The 17,198-nt window shown below is 38.2% G+C and overlaps 1 protein-coding gene across 2 annotated transcripts in view; it reads right to left on the reverse strand.

Annotated features, from left to right (window-relative positions):
* Window positions 1-17,198, reverse strand: part of WWP1 (WW domain containing E3 ubiquitin protein ligase 1) — a 112,333-nt gene that overhangs the window by 93,472 nt on the left and 1,663 nt on the right. The window contains exon 1 of one of the 2 annotated variants that reach the window (XM_067711937.1): window positions 12,879-13,016. The exons of the other annotated variant lie outside the window; for it this stretch is intronic. The gene's annotated coding sequence lies outside the window, so the exon portion shown is untranslated. Of the gene's footprint in view, window positions 1-12,878; window positions 13,017-17,198 lie in introns of those variants that run through there. 2 annotated transcript variants of the gene reach the window in all.

Genomic DNA, 17,198 nt, shown 5'->3' on the forward strand with positions numbered 1-17,198 from the left:
AGCCTTGCTGAATTTAACCTTATGCCTCCTCAAATTATCATGGCACACACCCTTATACCCGCTGCCCATTAATTCCCTGCAATTTATTTCCTAGTTTATTTCCTGCAATTTATTTATTCACTAAAAATTCACATCCAATAGCTGGTCAAACTACTTACTCAGTTCTCTTCCTCATTCTCGTAAATTCTAACCAAGGTAATTCTTGATTCTGGGTACTTTAAATTCTATCTACTTCTTTGCCTTAAAACAGCTTTCCATCACAGTAAGGCTCCAGTCACAGCACAAAACACAATCAGAGCAACTTAACTTGCTCTGATTTTCCTATCAAGGTGTTTGCCCCCAATTAATAATAGTTACAATTACCTACCCAAGCAAAACTAACAACGCACCGTTTCAAATAAAACGTGTTTCATGTGAACGTCAAGCCAGCAAAATTTACAAGGTCTTCTTCCATACAGAATGCAAATTCCTTCCCAGAAAAGCAATAAATAATTAATAATAGACTTTGGACAGAGGACTGGAGGCTAAGCTAGCAGTAACTACAACATACCAAAGTAAAGGCCAGTCCGGAGATCAAATATCAAAGATACTTCTATTCTGAGCTGACAGAAGTACTGGTTTTTGCTCTTTTCCACGTCAGAGGTTGGCAGATTTAAAAAAATTAATTTACTGCAAAGTGAATATAAAACTCTCAATATCTAGTAATGTTAGAAATTAAAGAAACCCAAGTCAGATCCTGTCAACAAGTAAGCTTTTGCTTATAGAAGATCTGCAGCCTGGCTGACAGGTGGGGTGGGGGTAGAAACAAATAATTGAAAAGAAGAAACCATCATGTGCCAGAGTCCAGTGTGAATCTGGATTTGAACTTCTGCTCCCACATTTACTAAGAGGCAGCATAACAGTGGTTGAGAGAGTAAATTCTGCAGCCAGACTGCCTGGGTTCAAATCCCAGTTCCACTACTGGCAAGCTCCTTTACCCCACAGTGCCTCAGGTTTTTTTTGTTTGTTTGTTGCTTTTTTTCTAATTTTATTTATTTTTTGGCTGCGTTGGGTCTTCATTGCCGCGCATGGGCTTTCTCTAGTTGGGCGAGCAGGGGGTTACTCTTTGTTGCAGATCACGGGCTCTAGGTGCATGGGCTTCCGTAGTTGCAGCACACAGGCTCAGTAGTTGTGGCGCACACGGGCTTAGTTGCTCCGTGGCATGTGGGATCGTCCTGGACCAGGGCTTGAACCCGTGTCCCCTGCATCGGCAGGCGGATTCTTAAGCACTGTGCCACCAGGGAAGTCCCAGTGCCTCAGTTTTTATATCTATAAAATGACAAAGACGGGCTTCCCTGGTGGCACAGTGGTTGAGAGTCTGCCTGCCGATGCAGGGGACACGGGTTCATGCCCGGGTCCAGGAAGATCCCACATGCCGCGGAGTGGCTGGGCCCGTGAGCCATGGCCACTAAGCCTGTGCGTCCAGAGCCTGTGCTCCACAATGGGACAGGCCACAACAGTGAGAGGCCCCCGTATCGCAAAAAAAAAAAAAAAAAAAAAAAGACAAAGACAACAGTACCTACCTCACAGAGTTATTAAGAGAATTAAATAAGTTAATATTGACAAATCGCTAAGAAAACTCCCTGGCACACAAATGCTTAATAAATAAATTGACATGACCTTGGACAAGTAACTTAACCTCTCTCAGCAGCAGATGTCTTAGAAGAAATTAGTATCATATAAGCAGTTTGTGAATTATAAAGTGCTGTATAAATGCTAAATTATTAAGAATATAACATGAAAAAATATTAAATATGAGAATGAAAAATAAAGCATTTATAGAAAAACACAGTCTTACTATATTGCAATTTTATCAGCTAATTTTTCTGAATACGGAGGTTACTTAGAAACCTAACACTTCAACCTTCTGAGACACTCATGCCATCTACCTTATTTTAAATAATTTCTGATGGAGATTCTTATAAAAATATACTACATAACCCTGTCCTAGTATAAGTCTCTGAAAATGAAGTATACCCTCCTACTTTCCAAAGTGACCGACTACCTACACAACTTTCACCTCCTAAGATATACTCCCTCCCCACATTTATACCCTCTTCTTTTGGGCACCAAACAGACTTGGGGTTTGTGTATTATTAAAAAACAACAAGAAGACAAAACGAGAAATGGGAAGGGAAGGGAGGGGAAGGGAGGGGAGGGGAGGGGAGGGCAGGGGAGGGGAGGGCAGGAGAAGCAGAGATAAAAGCAGGGATAAAAGCAAGGGAGAGTACTTCTCAACATCCGCAACACAACCCTCTTCTCAAGCTTCGTAAATGCTCATCTAAACTACAGGCACATAGTCTCCCTGCTCCCACACCACATCCATCCTCTACCAGTGGTCGGAGTGGGCTTTCCAAAACAGTACGCGCCACAAAAACTGTTTCACACCCAATGTTCTCTCCTTTTAACTACAAGAAATCCAAACTCATACATGGCCCCACGTGACCTGCTGCCCCTACATTTCCTACCTCTCTCCTCCCCTCTTTCTCTCTCACTGGCATTCCTGCCATCCCTAACCTGAATACCTTGTGCTGCTGAGAGACCTCTGTTTTCACTCTCCATCTGACAGTCCCTTGGCTACCTTCTCAGCCTTAGGGCTCCACTCAAGTATGACCCGTTCAGAAAGAATCTCTAGTCAGCCCAGGCACAGCCAAAGCCTCACTCCTTCAACTCTACCACCTCACCCTATTTTATCATTCTCAATGATTTACGTTCAGTTATCTTAACCTCTTACTTCTGTCTCCAACCCACGCCGACCTCCAAGGGCAGCGACTCCATCTTATTTATTCCCAGAACCCAGGCTAAAGCCTGGCCGAGGGAAGGCCCCCCAGAAGTATTACTGACTGACTGAAACAGACCTCAGAAAATAGATACTGGAGGTAAACGTAAGCAGAGTTCAAAAGTGAACTGCAAGAGTGAACTGAAGCCACCTGCTGCGACAGGTGGTCTTTCATCCAGAAAAGGCCTATTGCATACAATTAGCAGGGAAGAGCAGTACTGAAAGGCTGAACGGTAGAGGAGAACCATGCACAGGGTTGAAGAAAACTTCAAGAAAGAATTTCAAGGAAAAGAAGAGTGGCTAGGCCCACCAAGCACCCCAGCAAGATCAGTAAAAAGAGAAAACTGTTTACTGGACTGTATGGATGTTACCAGGCCTTTAGCAAGAGCAATTTTAATGGAGTGGTAGGGGCCCAGAGGCCAGAGGCTTCAGAAGTAAATTAACAGCCAGAAACCTCTGTTCAGATGTATGATTGTATAGGAAAAGAGATATAGCCTTAAAGGGAGGCGTACATAGGTTTGTTTTTGAAGACAGAAGAGACCCTGAACATGCTTTCAGGCAGCAAGCAGCTGACGTCACAGAAAAGACAATGATTACTACGACAAGATCTCTGAGAAGTCAGGATTGGTTGAGATTTAATGCAGAGGTACAGACATAGTTCTTACACTGAGACTAGAAAGAGAAAAGAATGAGTGAAAGTGCAGATATCTCTGACATTGTCTGGGAAGAAAGGTAAGGAGGTTTTACCTGCCAATTCCTTTGGTGAAGGAGGCATTGGGAATACAATGGTCAGTAAACATAGACCAAATTCCCTGTTTCAACAGGGATGTGGTAGGTAAGGAATTCAAGGCAGACAGAGCAGAGACTTGGGCCCAGGTCAGTAGTAGCAGCACCAATCCCCACAGATGTGTGATTTTTTTTTTCCAACTCACCTTTATAGTTCACGTTTAGAAGCAAAGATATGTTAGAGCTGTTTAGAACATAGGATCCAGAAGAGAAAAAGGCATACTCTAGCTACTACCAAACTACTTCCGGTTATTCAGATGCATTACGTACACACACACTCTCTGCCACCTTCGTTCATTAAAATTCAGCTAGAGAAAATAAAATAACTGGTATTCTCCAAAAAAGCTCTTTACCCAAAGCTCACTAATGACACATATTTCTAATCCACTACCAGTTTTCCTCAACCTGGCTGCATGTCAGAATTACCTGGGGACTCCACCAGGGGCCCCAAGTGATTCTCACATACACATCTAGGCACCCATGACTTCCTACATGTTATTCCCACTGCTCATCTACCTAATTTCTAATCATCCCTAAAGATTCAGCTCAAGCAAACACAGCACTATAACCATGTTATTTCTTTATCTCCCCATTACACCAGAAATTTCTTTATTACTACTCATCTTTATAATTCCAGCCCCTAGCCCATTGCTCAGCCCTTACTATATACTTTAAAAATGTGTTAAATGAAGATTCACAATCAATAAAACATTTAACCTGTAGAAATGGTTAGAGTAGTTATGTTAAAAAAATGTACCTATATAGCACAGAACTAAAACTTTAAAATATTATAAAGAAAATCCTATACAGGTGGGATAAACCATCTATACACTCTCCCATCTTTGCTTTGATAATTCTGAGCACCAAGTCCATGTCCACCTTACCAATGTGATTTTATCTCCACAGCCCACAGTAAAGGCTCAATACAAAAATGTCCAATACAAAAGTAAAGGATAAGTGTTACCTAAAATGTTCATTTGACTTATTAAATACTCAAATGTCCAACAGTATATATACAAGAGAAAAGCTCATTAAACTTGGACACTTTCTGTCCCTAACTAAATATTCAAAATAATTCAGAAGTCTTAAATTAATCCCCAAATTATATATCAATTGGACTCTCAAAGTCTGGGGGAAAGACGGCTACTTAGAACACGGTACAGATTTTCCCAATAGGAATGTTATAAATGGTGGTGAGATACCAAGACCAAGGCACAAAAGCCTACCAAACCCATTAAGAGCCAGACCACTGGTACTGTCCACAGAGGTGTTTCAGACCTTCCACAAATACATATTTGTGTACATATGCAAAAATGAAAGCAAAATTCCAAAATAAATAGTTGACACTGAGAAAAAGTACCAAAAGCACTTTGCATGGTGCCTAATACATGGTAAATATGAGTATTTGCCGTAAGTTATAGTTGTTTTCTCCCAGAATCCCTGATTTCAAACTTCTGTGTTCATCGAAATAGCTTTATTTTTCTCACTGCATTCTAGACGATAAATTCCAAGCATGCAGGACAAATCCTGGCCATTGGCCACTGTATCCACCATGTCTCCCCCAAAGCCTGGCACACAGGAGTGTTTAATACTATTTAGATGATTATATTTGGATACTTGTTGTCAACGATTTGAATCTTAAAAACAACTAAGTAAACACAGGCTTAAAACCAAATAGCCTCATTTAGTTTTTAGGTGCTCTTTTAAATGAACTACGGTACTTCTCAAATTGATTTTTTTTTCTTTTAAAACTACCATCAAAATGAAGGAAAAAAGTGTAAAAATTCAGGTAGAAAATATTCCTCCAAGAGTCACCAGCTTGGAAAACACTGCTCTAGATAACAGTCTCACTAAATGGCTGAATGAGACAGGGCATCTAAACTTCTTTGGGCCTTGGTAATCCTATTGATTAAGAAATGGAGGACAGAACATATTGATATTTTCTAGCTTAGAACTGCTTGACTATAAACACTGCATATTTCATGAAAACGTGAGAGTAACAACCATCCACAATCTTTGCATCAACCTAACTCACAACTGTTTCCAGTTTTGTACCATTATTTTCCTCCAATACAGATTTTTTTTTTACAAAGTTGAAATCCTAGTGTACAAATCATTTTATTTTCTAACTCCCACCTCCCATTTACAGTAAGAACTGCTGAATACAAATTTGATTGAGCCCTTGGCCAACATCAGAGAACAATTTAATTTACGCTTGTAGTTTTTACAACATACCTTTGGCAACAATATTCTAGAAGGCCACAAGATGGTGATGTTGCTCCATAAAATGCACCTTTTAAAAATATAATCGAATAACTTAATACCAACTTTCCAAAAAATGAAATTAATAGTTTTCCTCCACTTCAAGTAAAGGATATAAAAAAATGCTTGTACTCTATTTAATAGAAAACATTAATGAGGAAGAAAATATATTCATCAAATTTAACAGCAACTGCTCTAATTTTCAAGCTAAACAGTTATGGTCCTTAAAAACAAAACAAAAACACAGAACTCTGGCACTATCACTGTGTCTTTTATCACAGGAATCTTTCCTTCCCTCTCTGCTCCATCCCCTTCCTTCCTCAGGTCATAAAAAAAAAAAATTACTTTTTCACTTATTCATTGACTTTTTCATAATTATTCTTAATTTAGAGAGATAATTCCTATTTCCCTGTTTTAAAAGAATTGATACTCAAATGTATTTCCATCAACAAAAGTAAACTATAGCAAAATGAAAATGAAATCATTTCTTTTCTAATTTGCTATAATTTCTCAATTTCTTATAATGTACAATATTATGTTTATAATGGCAAATTACCAAAGCTTTTCACGCAGAAAATGTTTGCAGTTGGTCATTTTCCCCATACCTTAGCAAGTATCAGTAGAAGGAAGGTTTCCCATTCCTGTGGTGCTTATATAATGTCAATTAAAAAGAAAAATCAAATAACAGCATCTTAAAACTTGAGCTCCAGACCTACAGAATCAACTTAAGTTAACTTGTAAAAAGAGCTGCGTAAATACTCCCTAAGCAGAAGAATAAGATGACAGAGCGTAACTACCTGGGACTGGCAGCACTTACGTGTGGTGCCTAAGTGACACAGAAACATGGCCAATCTTAAACCTGGAATCTGAATCAGGTCTCTGACTCCAAAAATAGTAAAAATCACAGTGACCATTTATTAGGCTCCTATTATTTGCCCAAAAAAACTATCTCTAATGTTATCAATCACCCTTCAGAGTCATTATTTCTACTAACAGGTAAGAAAAATGAGGTTTCAGGAATGTAAGTAAATTGCCCAAGGTCACAAAACTGGTGAAAGTCAGGATTTTGAATCCAGATCTCCTGGGCTCAAAGCCAATGCTCTTTTCACTACATTTGCGCTACAAACACAGAATATAAAAAAGAAACGCTGAGCTAAACCCAAACCTTAAAATAAGCAGTTTGCTGTACCAATCTGATGTTCCCATTCTTTTATCACTTAAGCAACTTCAGAGTAGGGTGGTTTTGTGGGGCTTGTAAGCTAGGTCATTGAAAACGTTTTTCCTGAAGGTTGAGAAAGTAATCTAAAACAGCGAATGTGTAAAAGCATAAACACACTAACAATGAAGAAGGTAGGCTGCTCAGGCTGTGTTTAATAAATCATTTCCATGTATTCTGGGAAAAACATCCAGGGCAACATAACATTCTCACTCTGCAAAGATCAAATTTCATGTAATTACATCATGTAACATCTCATATTTCAAAATGACACAAACATTTCCATAAATAACCTGTCATTTGTTTCAAAGTGTGGTATTTAATATAATATGTGCTTACCAGACTTTTTTCCTTCAAATCCAAAAATTTTAAAGGTTTGGTATTCTTCAAATACACAGTATTTGCTACATCTCATGAAGGAGCAGAAAGCACAGAGTCATTAATTAGAGCTGAAGATGAGGCTGAGAGCTGATTACGAGACTCACTGAGGGACACAAAGCTTCTTAATGTCAGGCCAAACCTGGGTCTGCTGACAAGGCCAGCACTCTTTTCTACACTGCACTGGTCACTAGGATAGCATGACCCAAAGTTACATTCGCCTCAAAACATGTTCTGACTGTTTCTAAATATATTAAGGCTTCTAATTTTCCAGCATTTAAGTAGCCATGGAGATTTGCTAACTCTTCAACTCCAAAGTGCCAATCCCTAGTGTGAGAAGAGCATGTTGGGTAATGTAAGAGAGTTGAACAAACCTAGGTCCAAACTTCAATTTTGCTATTCAGGTGTATTTAACCTCTCTGAGTCTGTTTTCTTACTGAGCAATGTAAATACCAACTCCGTTTTGTGAAGGGGAAAAGAAGTGCTAACATCAACTCTAGGAAATCAGAACTATTTCTAGAATGGAATATAGAAAGTGCCCAATAACTGATAACTTCCTAACACCCTCCCATCACCGCCACCACCCCAGTCACACTCTCAATTACTCTGAGAAGCTCCAACATTTTTCTACCATACTTCCACAACAATACAGAGGACAGCAGGTTAAGAAGCACTTCCATCACATGCCCATGCTGCAAAGTGATACAAAGCAAACTTCCACATCCACAGTAAGAATCAGATGAAAATCACATTTAGGATTAAAGAACTAAATGTAAGGCCAGACACTATAAAACTCTTAGAAGAAAACATAGGCAGAACACTCTATGACATAAATCACAGCAAGATCCTTTTTGACCCACCTCCTAGAGAAATGGAAATAAAAACATAAATAAACAAATGGGACGCAATGAAACTTAAATCTTTTGCACAGCAAAGGAAACCATAAACAAGATGAAAAGACAACCCTCAGAATGGGAGAAAATATTTGCAAATGAAACAACTGACAAAGGATTAATCTCCAAAATTTACAAGCAGCTCATGCAGCTCAGTATCAAAAAAACCACCCAATCCAAAAATGAGCAGAAGACCTAAATAGACATTTCTCCAGAGACGATATACAGACTGCCAACAAACACATGAAAGGATGCTCAACATCACTAATCATTAGAGAAATGCATATCAAAACTACAATGATGTATCACCTCACACCAGTCAGAATGGCCATCATCAAAAAATCTACAAATAATAAATGCTGGAGAGGGTGTGGAGAAAAGGGAACCCTCTTGCACTGTTGCTGGGAATGTAAATTGATCCGGCCACTATGGAGAACAGTATGGAGGTTCCTTAAAAAACTAAAAATAGAACTACCATATGACCCAGCAATCCCACTCCTGGGCATATACCCTGAGAAAACCATAATTCAAAAAGAGTCATGTACCACAATGTTCACTGCAGCACTATTTACAATAGTCAGAACATGGAAGCAACCTAAGTGTCCATCAACACATGAATGGATAAAGAAGATGTGGCACATGTATACAATGGAATATTACTCAGCCATAAAAAGAAACAAAATTGAGTTATCTGTAGTGAGGTGGATGGACCTAGAGACTGTCATACAGAGTGAAGTAAGTCAGAAAGAGAAAAATAAATACCATATGCTAACACATATATATGGAACCTAAAAAAAAAAAAAAAAAGGTTCTGAAGAACCTAGGGGCAGGACAGGAATAAAGACACAGACGTAGAGAATGGACTTGAGGACGTGGGGAGGGGGAAGCGTAAGCTGGGACGAAGTGAGAGAGTGGCATGGACATATATACACTACCAAACGTAAAACAGATACCTAGTGGGAAGCAGCTGGATGGCACAGGGAGATCAGCTCAGTGCTTTGTGACCACCTAGAGGGGTGCGATAGGGAGGGTGAGAGGGAGGGAGACGCAAGAGGGAAGAGATATGGGGATATATGTATATGTATAGCTGATTCACTTTGTTATAAAGCAGAAACTAACACACCACTGTAAAGCAATTATACTCTAATAAAGATGTTAAAAAAATTACATTTTAACACTTGAGAGGAGTATAGTACTGCTAAATTCTTTGTTGTAAATACACAATTTCAAGATATTTTAAAGCTACTCCAGTAACAGAACACAATATTAATTTACTATTTACAAATACTCTTCCTAAGCATTTTAAAGCAGGCTGCTAAGTATGAACTTTCAGATATCCTCATTCTTAGAGGAAAATATTAGAATCCAAAATACACAGAAACCTTCCAAAATGAGATAATCAGTTAAACAGCTAAGACTTTATTCCTAGAATGTAATTCTTCTCAAGTTTAAAACACAGGGACACAATCCACAAATCCAAAACTCCAAAAACTATACAAACTTAAAGCTCCTTCTTAACTCATACGGTGACAAAAACTGAACTGACCTGAACTCATTTGGCAGCAGCATCTGAACAGATGTGTGACTATTTACTGTCCTTATTTATCCATAATTAAACAATTGCCAAGGAAAGTACAGAGTGCTGCCCTAAGACTTCATTGGGGTTTTATGTAACACAAAATGTGGAGTGTATTACGTTTCTAAAATTTTAAAAAAGAATTATTTCTGTAACACATCTGACACCAAAAACAAGGTCTTATAAACCCATCCTAGTGACTATTTACTCAATACTAAGTGTTAGGTTTAAGCCGTGCAATAAATCTATGAATAGGTATTATTATTACCACTTTACATGTGAATATCCACTTTACATATGATAAAACTAGGGCTTAATCTAAGGTTACCTTTACCAAGATCACTTAGCCAATAAGTAAGTGCCAGAAATCAAGTCTAGGCTTGTCTTACTTGAAGGCCTAAGCTCTTAAACAGCTAATAGTTCACAGGAAAATTAAATCACAAAGAAAGTTTTAAAACAAATTATAATTACCAAACGTTTTAATGTAGAACAATGAAATTCCTGAGTATGATGTATACTTTCCATTCTGGGTATTCATACCTAAACATCAACACCATATTTCACAGCTCAAAGGACAAAAAGAGATGAGTTTATTGTTGCTTTTCTTCCCAAAGAACTGGCCACAGTCAGGGAAAACAAACAAAAACAACAGGCTCCTCAAACAAATGCCAACTAATCCTTTCTACTCAAATTTAGAAAGAATCATGGGTTTAGCATGTTGTTTTTTTTTTTTTACCACAGAATGTACTAACACAATAAAAATAAGGCTGATACAAACATAGGTTAAGTTTTTCCAAGTACAGCCCCAATTTAAAGATCTGCCGTTCCAATGACAGATATGATCACAGGACTGAGGGTTAAAGTGACGTAGATGCAGGCTGTCACTACCACTGTCCTAAGCAAAAGTTAGAGAAAATAAGCTTCAAGGTTTTGTTTTTTTTCTTTTGGATTGATCGATCTAAAATTTAAACCTTCTCTTACGACTTTCTTCTCAAATCAATATCCTTATTCTAAGCAATGGCTTTTCCCCACAAGAGACAGATCATGGTCCCCATCCAACCAAATTAGACACACTTCAATCAAAATCTCAATTTCTGAGTAGCTTATCTTAAGTGAAAAGCGTAAGATTATCAGATAAATAATCCAATATCTAATTTGTTTCAGCTAAAGCGTTTTTTAAAAAGAAACATCTTCACTCATAAAAATGTATTTTGTAGAAGTATAGGGTAATTTTTTGAACAAGGAGTCCTGATGGGTGCCTCTTGCAGGGTTACTTCTCTTGCCTGCTTCTTACTGTAATCACCAACTATCAGGTTTCTATAGTTTGGATCAAGTCCTTGGCAATTATCTTAAGCCTCTTTAAATATCTGAAAGGTTCAGATGTTAAGCTCCCTTTGTATTTACATTATACATGTGTATTTACTGAACAGTGTAGCTTAAAAAATGGTCTCAGAGAACACCAGAACCCCAAATTACCAATTCAGTTTATACCAGCAGTTCTCAAACTAATGTGTATAAAATCATCTGAGGTATTTACTAAAAATGAAGACTCCTGAACTCCACTATCAAGGACCATACCATAGATCTTGAAGAGTACTCAAGAATCTACACGTTTAACCAATATCCCAGATGACCATGATGCAGGGACTGCACTTTGACAAATACTTATCTACCCTGTATTTCATCCAATGACGGTGTTAACAATTTCTTGTTCCCAGACTGTACGGCCAAACCATCACCAGCTGATAACTGCAGCCATGTTGAGTCAGTATCTTTCTCAGAGACATTCTTAACCTTTCGGCAACCTATTTTTTAAGCTAAGAGGTGAGATTTGATATGCAGCTCTGCTCATGCCAAACTAAACTACAACTGTCCTTGAGAAATGAGTGGCTCACAGAAAACTGGACTACTTGTTTGAATTTTCAACTTGTTAATAATAATGAACTAAGAGCAATAAAAATGATTTAAGGGCTGTTCATGTCCAAGGGATCCCATTTTCTGCTTTAAAACATTCTTTCAATGAATCCTTACAAAAATCCAGTACAGAAGATATTCTTTACCTTTTACAGAAGAGAAACTGAGGCAACACTGCTATTAAGCACCACTGACAGAAGTCAGCTGTGCCTGGCTTTAAAGCTACAGCTCTTGACCCACATGCAGGAACGTCTTTAATTCTTAAACTTTAAGAGCAGAACGATGTAGTTTATTTACTTCTAAGATAAAGTATGCCCTAATTTATACACAGCAAGTTCATTTGACTAATTCTCCTCCCCACGCTAACTAAACACAAAGAGTAGTTCATCTTGGCAAGTTGGAGCTAAGGTTTAACAGGAATATCCCACGTCAAGTCAGGACTCAAGTCAGTTTGCTTCTCCTCATCCTATGTAGTCCTAATTATGGGTATACTAAACAGCTATCAAAAGACCTTGTTTTCCTTAGTTAAAAAGGTATCACACCTACAATTCTGTTAATGCTAGTACATTTTTAAACCACTCCTGTAATTTAGGGCAGGGAGGAGAGCCATGAAGAAACACCTTAAGGTAACTCTATCTACACCTTTCTTTGTGCCCTAGCCTCTCCTATATATATAAATAATGTTTCTCAGTACACTCAATCACCAAGTCCTGCCCACAACAGCCAACATACTACTATATTCAGAAATCTGCAAAGAGTTTTGCACTAGGAGGCAGGGGCCCATCTTTTCATCTATTCAAAATTCAAAAGTGCTCCAAATCTACACCTAAATTCTTTAAATGTAATATACTGATTCATTATTCCACTCAAAAGCTATAATGTAATAACAACAAAACACACATTTTCTTCATGCCACAGTTAGCCATAACATTATTCAGCATATAACTTGCACTAAAAAAAAGATACTGCTGAGATAAAGTGATAATGAGATAACGATAAGGTGAGAAAACACCAGCTAGCAATCAATTAACCTACCTGTTCCTGGGAAGGATGAGCATTGCCTCATTCCTTACATTTCGCTAAGCAGACAGGATTTCCATTCCAGTCTCCACAAGGAAAGAATATTTTCTCCACTATAATGACTCTTCCCCAAGGAAGGGTGGCTTATCCCAAACCTTCCCAGACACTGCAAACAGAAAATACTATTTGTGAGGCACCAGTTTGCTCAAGGCTAGTTAAGGCCAGAGTGAACCGTTTCAGAGCAGCCTGGGCTCTGGGTCCTGCACTTTCTTGCCCTCAAGTACGGCAAGTCAATCCTGCCCCATTATGGTAACATACTGGGTCAAACCCCAGAGACCCAAAACTTTCTCCCCTTCTCTACCCCAGGAGTGCTGACTATTCCTATTTGTGTAATAAGCCAAACATGCTATCATTTGCACTTTAGATTCAGCTTTCCCTCTGACAGGCCTAGACTCAAAGTACTAAAAGTACCAGGCAGCTCAAGTCTCAGCTTCCAAAACAGTTCTTCCAGAAGCCCCATTTTGGGGTAATACAGCTGTGTGGTGTAATCCCGGGATTCAGATATTTTGTCTAGTCCCTTTCCCTTGAATCTGGGCTAGACCCATGACTTGCTTTAACCAACAGAATGTGGCAGAAATGAGGCTATGCTGGTTCCAAGCCTATGTCTTAAGAAGGCCTGGTTGCCTCTGTTTTTGCACTCCTGGAAGCCCTAAGCCACCATGTAAGGCCAGCAATCCTTCTGGAAAGGCCACATGGAGAGAAGTGGCCTTGAGACAAGACTATGTGGTAAAAGAGAAAGAGAAAGAGAAAGAGAGAAAGAAAGAGAGAGAAGACTAGCATGCAGCTGAAAGCCAGCTATTAAAGTGACCACCCGCAAAACCAGCAGAACTGCCCAAATGAGCCCAGCCCAGGAAAGCAAACCTGTGAGCCAAAAACAAAACAAAACAAAAAGCCAAAAATCCTGGTTGTTTTAAGTCACTTAGTTTCAGGTTTTTTTGTCACACAGCAATAAATAACCAAAACAATGCTCACCTGGTTCCTTGTCTTTTTGCCTAATTTGTTCAAAATCCAGGAAAAAAGGAGGGGTGTAATGACAGGCAGCAGGGACACCACAATGGGTTATGAACAAATGATTTAAGGAACATCAAGACAGATGCTGGCCTTTCTTATACCTTAGGAACTATCTGACAAATAGTTTTACAAAACATACTCCAAAAAAAGTCATTTAAACATATGAATTTAAAATGTATACTAAGAGCTTTTTAAGGTAAATTTCTTTTTAAATGATAAAGCTTTTTATGTACTGGTAAAAACCACGGAATATCATGATATGTACTTTTGAAAATCAGATCCTGATTGCTCCAAAAATACAAATTTTCATAGACAAAACTTTTATAAACGAACAAACTCCATCTGTAAAAACACCTGAATTAAAAATCAACAAATTTTCAAAAGGGTATTAATCCCTACATTTCACCAATGTACTTTTGCAGACAAGAAATCACCTTTTGCTTTTTCCTTGATAGGAGGATAACTGTGATAAATACTTAAAATTTTCAAATTTACCTACCGATAGCCACTACAATGAGGTTACCATTTTCACACAAAGGAGGAAATAAACAAGCTCAGATCTACACGGTAAAAAAGTTTAACACAGATTCCAAACAGGTAAATTCAAACTTCTCACACAGAGCCTTCAGTTAAATTCCCATTTTAGATGAAGAGTTGGTGGGAAAAGAATACTGACTCAGGAACAAAAAAAATAGGTTTTAGCTCTAGTTCTAATTTTGGCCACTTGCTAGCCATATACCCTGGAAATTTTACATTTTTTAATTTCTTTGAGCTCCAGTGTCTTCATCTAAAAAGGAATTATCTCCTTACACACCTACTGATCAATTTTCATGAGAATCAAATGATGACATATATGCAACCATGCTGAAAAAGTGTAATATACTGTAATATATAAAATATGATATTCTTCTTAACGCCAGCAAAGAGTAAAAAATCATCTATGTATGTGCTTTTTGTTAGACATTTTCTCTCCACTATGTATTAGTAACTGGTTACTTCAAAAACCACTATTAAGGCTAATTTATTGCCTTCCACTGCTTGTTATAGGTACATCATATTTTTACAGAAAGAGTAAAAAAGATCCTAGCCTTTCTAATAATTACAGAATCAAACTTTCTAGGGCTATAACAGATACTATGTAATAACCTGCTCTGGTTCCCTACCAGGAAGACAATCCTATAGATGCAGAAAAGTCAACTGTTTACTAATCAAATTATGCTTTAACCATAATTAGTTTTCAGAGGATTAATCTGGCAGCAGTTTGTAGTGTGAACTGAAGTAGAGGGAACCTGAAGGTAGAACGACTTCTTTCTTCATTGCTATGGTCATAGGTGTGAGGGTCTGAACTCTGGAGGCAGTAATAGGAATTGAGGAAGGAATGGAGGAAGGAAGGACAATAGACAGAATTTGATGATGAAAGAGAAAATGAAGAAAGTAAAAATAACTGAGATTCTGGTCCAGGTTGATTGGGAGAATAGTGGTACATTTTGAGCAACATCAATTGGAATTTTTATCTTCAGCGTATGTGTGGCACTTTACAGCGTTAGTTCTCAGCCTTCCTCTGTAATAATTTAACCAGAGTTAGCTACTTAATCCAATGAAAAAATTCACTGACTAGGTCTCTGCACTTCATTATTCTGTAAAGTTTTACTTTTTACTTGATAAAGCGTTCCTGAATGAAGTAGTTTCAGGGAATACTCGAACAGAGAAGATAAAAGTTCTTAAAGTTTCTTATTTCACTTACTTCCCCTCCAGCCCCACCTCTCCAATCCAAACTGAGATACAAAGGAAATAAATGAGAACATGACTGTTCTGATATTTCTATCCGCTCTCCATACACCCAATTCATCCCTCAGCCTCACCAGTTCTCCTGCACATGGAAAACAAGAAAGGTACAGATAGTCCAATAAAAATCTAAAACCCAAGAATCACAAAATGTTAAGAACTGAAAGGAACCTCCCAGGATCATCTAGTCCCTGCTGATGAGGTCACTTAAAGGCAGTGACTACATCCAATTGATGGTAAATCTGTTGCACATGTCTCCATACAAGAAAACCATCACTGTCAATCAACTCCTGATTCTACTTTACCCACTTGCTAACTGAAATGCTTGGGACAAATCATTTAACCTCTTGGACTAGTCTGTTCTGTAATAGAATAGCAAATAAGATAAGTTAGTCAAAATTCTCTGTAAGCTGTCAACCACAACACAAGTCTAAGGAGATATTGTCTCTAGGTGTACATACAATATGTACACCTAGAGGTTCTTATTGGTAAATGGAAGCATTTGAAGGTTCAATAGTTTTAAAAGGCCCCCAGTAATTCTAAGCACTGCTTCAACCCATTGGGTTCCATGGATGAGATTTAGGTGGTCCAGAGACTCCCCTAAAATTATATCCACAAAGCACAGGTGCATATGGAAATTTTCCAGGCCAGCAGATTTCTTTAGTTTCACCAAGAGTTACTAATCCCCCAGAGGCTGAGAACTACTGCTGTAAAGTGCCACACATACGCTGAAGATAAAGCTTCCAATTGATGTTGCTCAAAATGTACCACTATTCTCCCAATCAACCTGGACCAGAATCTCAGTTATTTTTACTTTCTTCATTTTCTCTCTCATCATCAAATTCTGTCTATTGTCCTTCCTTCCTCCATTCCTTCCTCAATTCCTATTACTGCCTCCAGAGTTCAGACCCTCACACCTATGACCACAGCAATGAAGAAAGAAGTCGTTCTACCTCCAGGTTCCCTCTACTTCAATTCACACTACAAGCTGCTGCCAGATTAATCCTATGAAAACAAAGGTTTAATCGTTTCATTCCCAACTCAAAAATCATCTGTATAACCCTCATCGCCTACTAAATCCAAGGTCATAAGCCCAGCACCAAAAGCAATCCATAAACTGGTCCAAATTTTTACTTTAAGCTTTACCACCCATTATACTGGTACAAATACGTTATATTCCATCCAAACATACTTGCCTCTCCCTAAATGTATGAACTCTGTGCTCTCTTAGTCCCTTCTCTCTGCCTGGATTACCTTTCCCAGCCTATCGAAAGTCTATAGTCATACTTCAACCCAAAGATTTCAAAAACCAGAAGCTCTATGAAATAACCCCCCATGAGATGTGAGCCCTACATCCTCTGAATGTGAATTCAGTATGAAACGTAACTATGTCTTAAAAGACAAATGAGGCATTTGTGTATAGTCTTACCTGCCTAACTAGTCTGTGAGGGCAGAAACTGTTATCACCCTCATCTTTAT

This window comes from Pseudorca crassidens, chromosome 17, assembly GCF_039906515.1.
Source record: "Pseudorca crassidens isolate mPseCra1 chromosome 17, mPseCra1.hap1, whole genome shotgun sequence".
NCBI lineage: Eukaryota > Metazoa > Chordata > Mammalia > Artiodactyla > Delphinidae > Pseudorca > Pseudorca crassidens.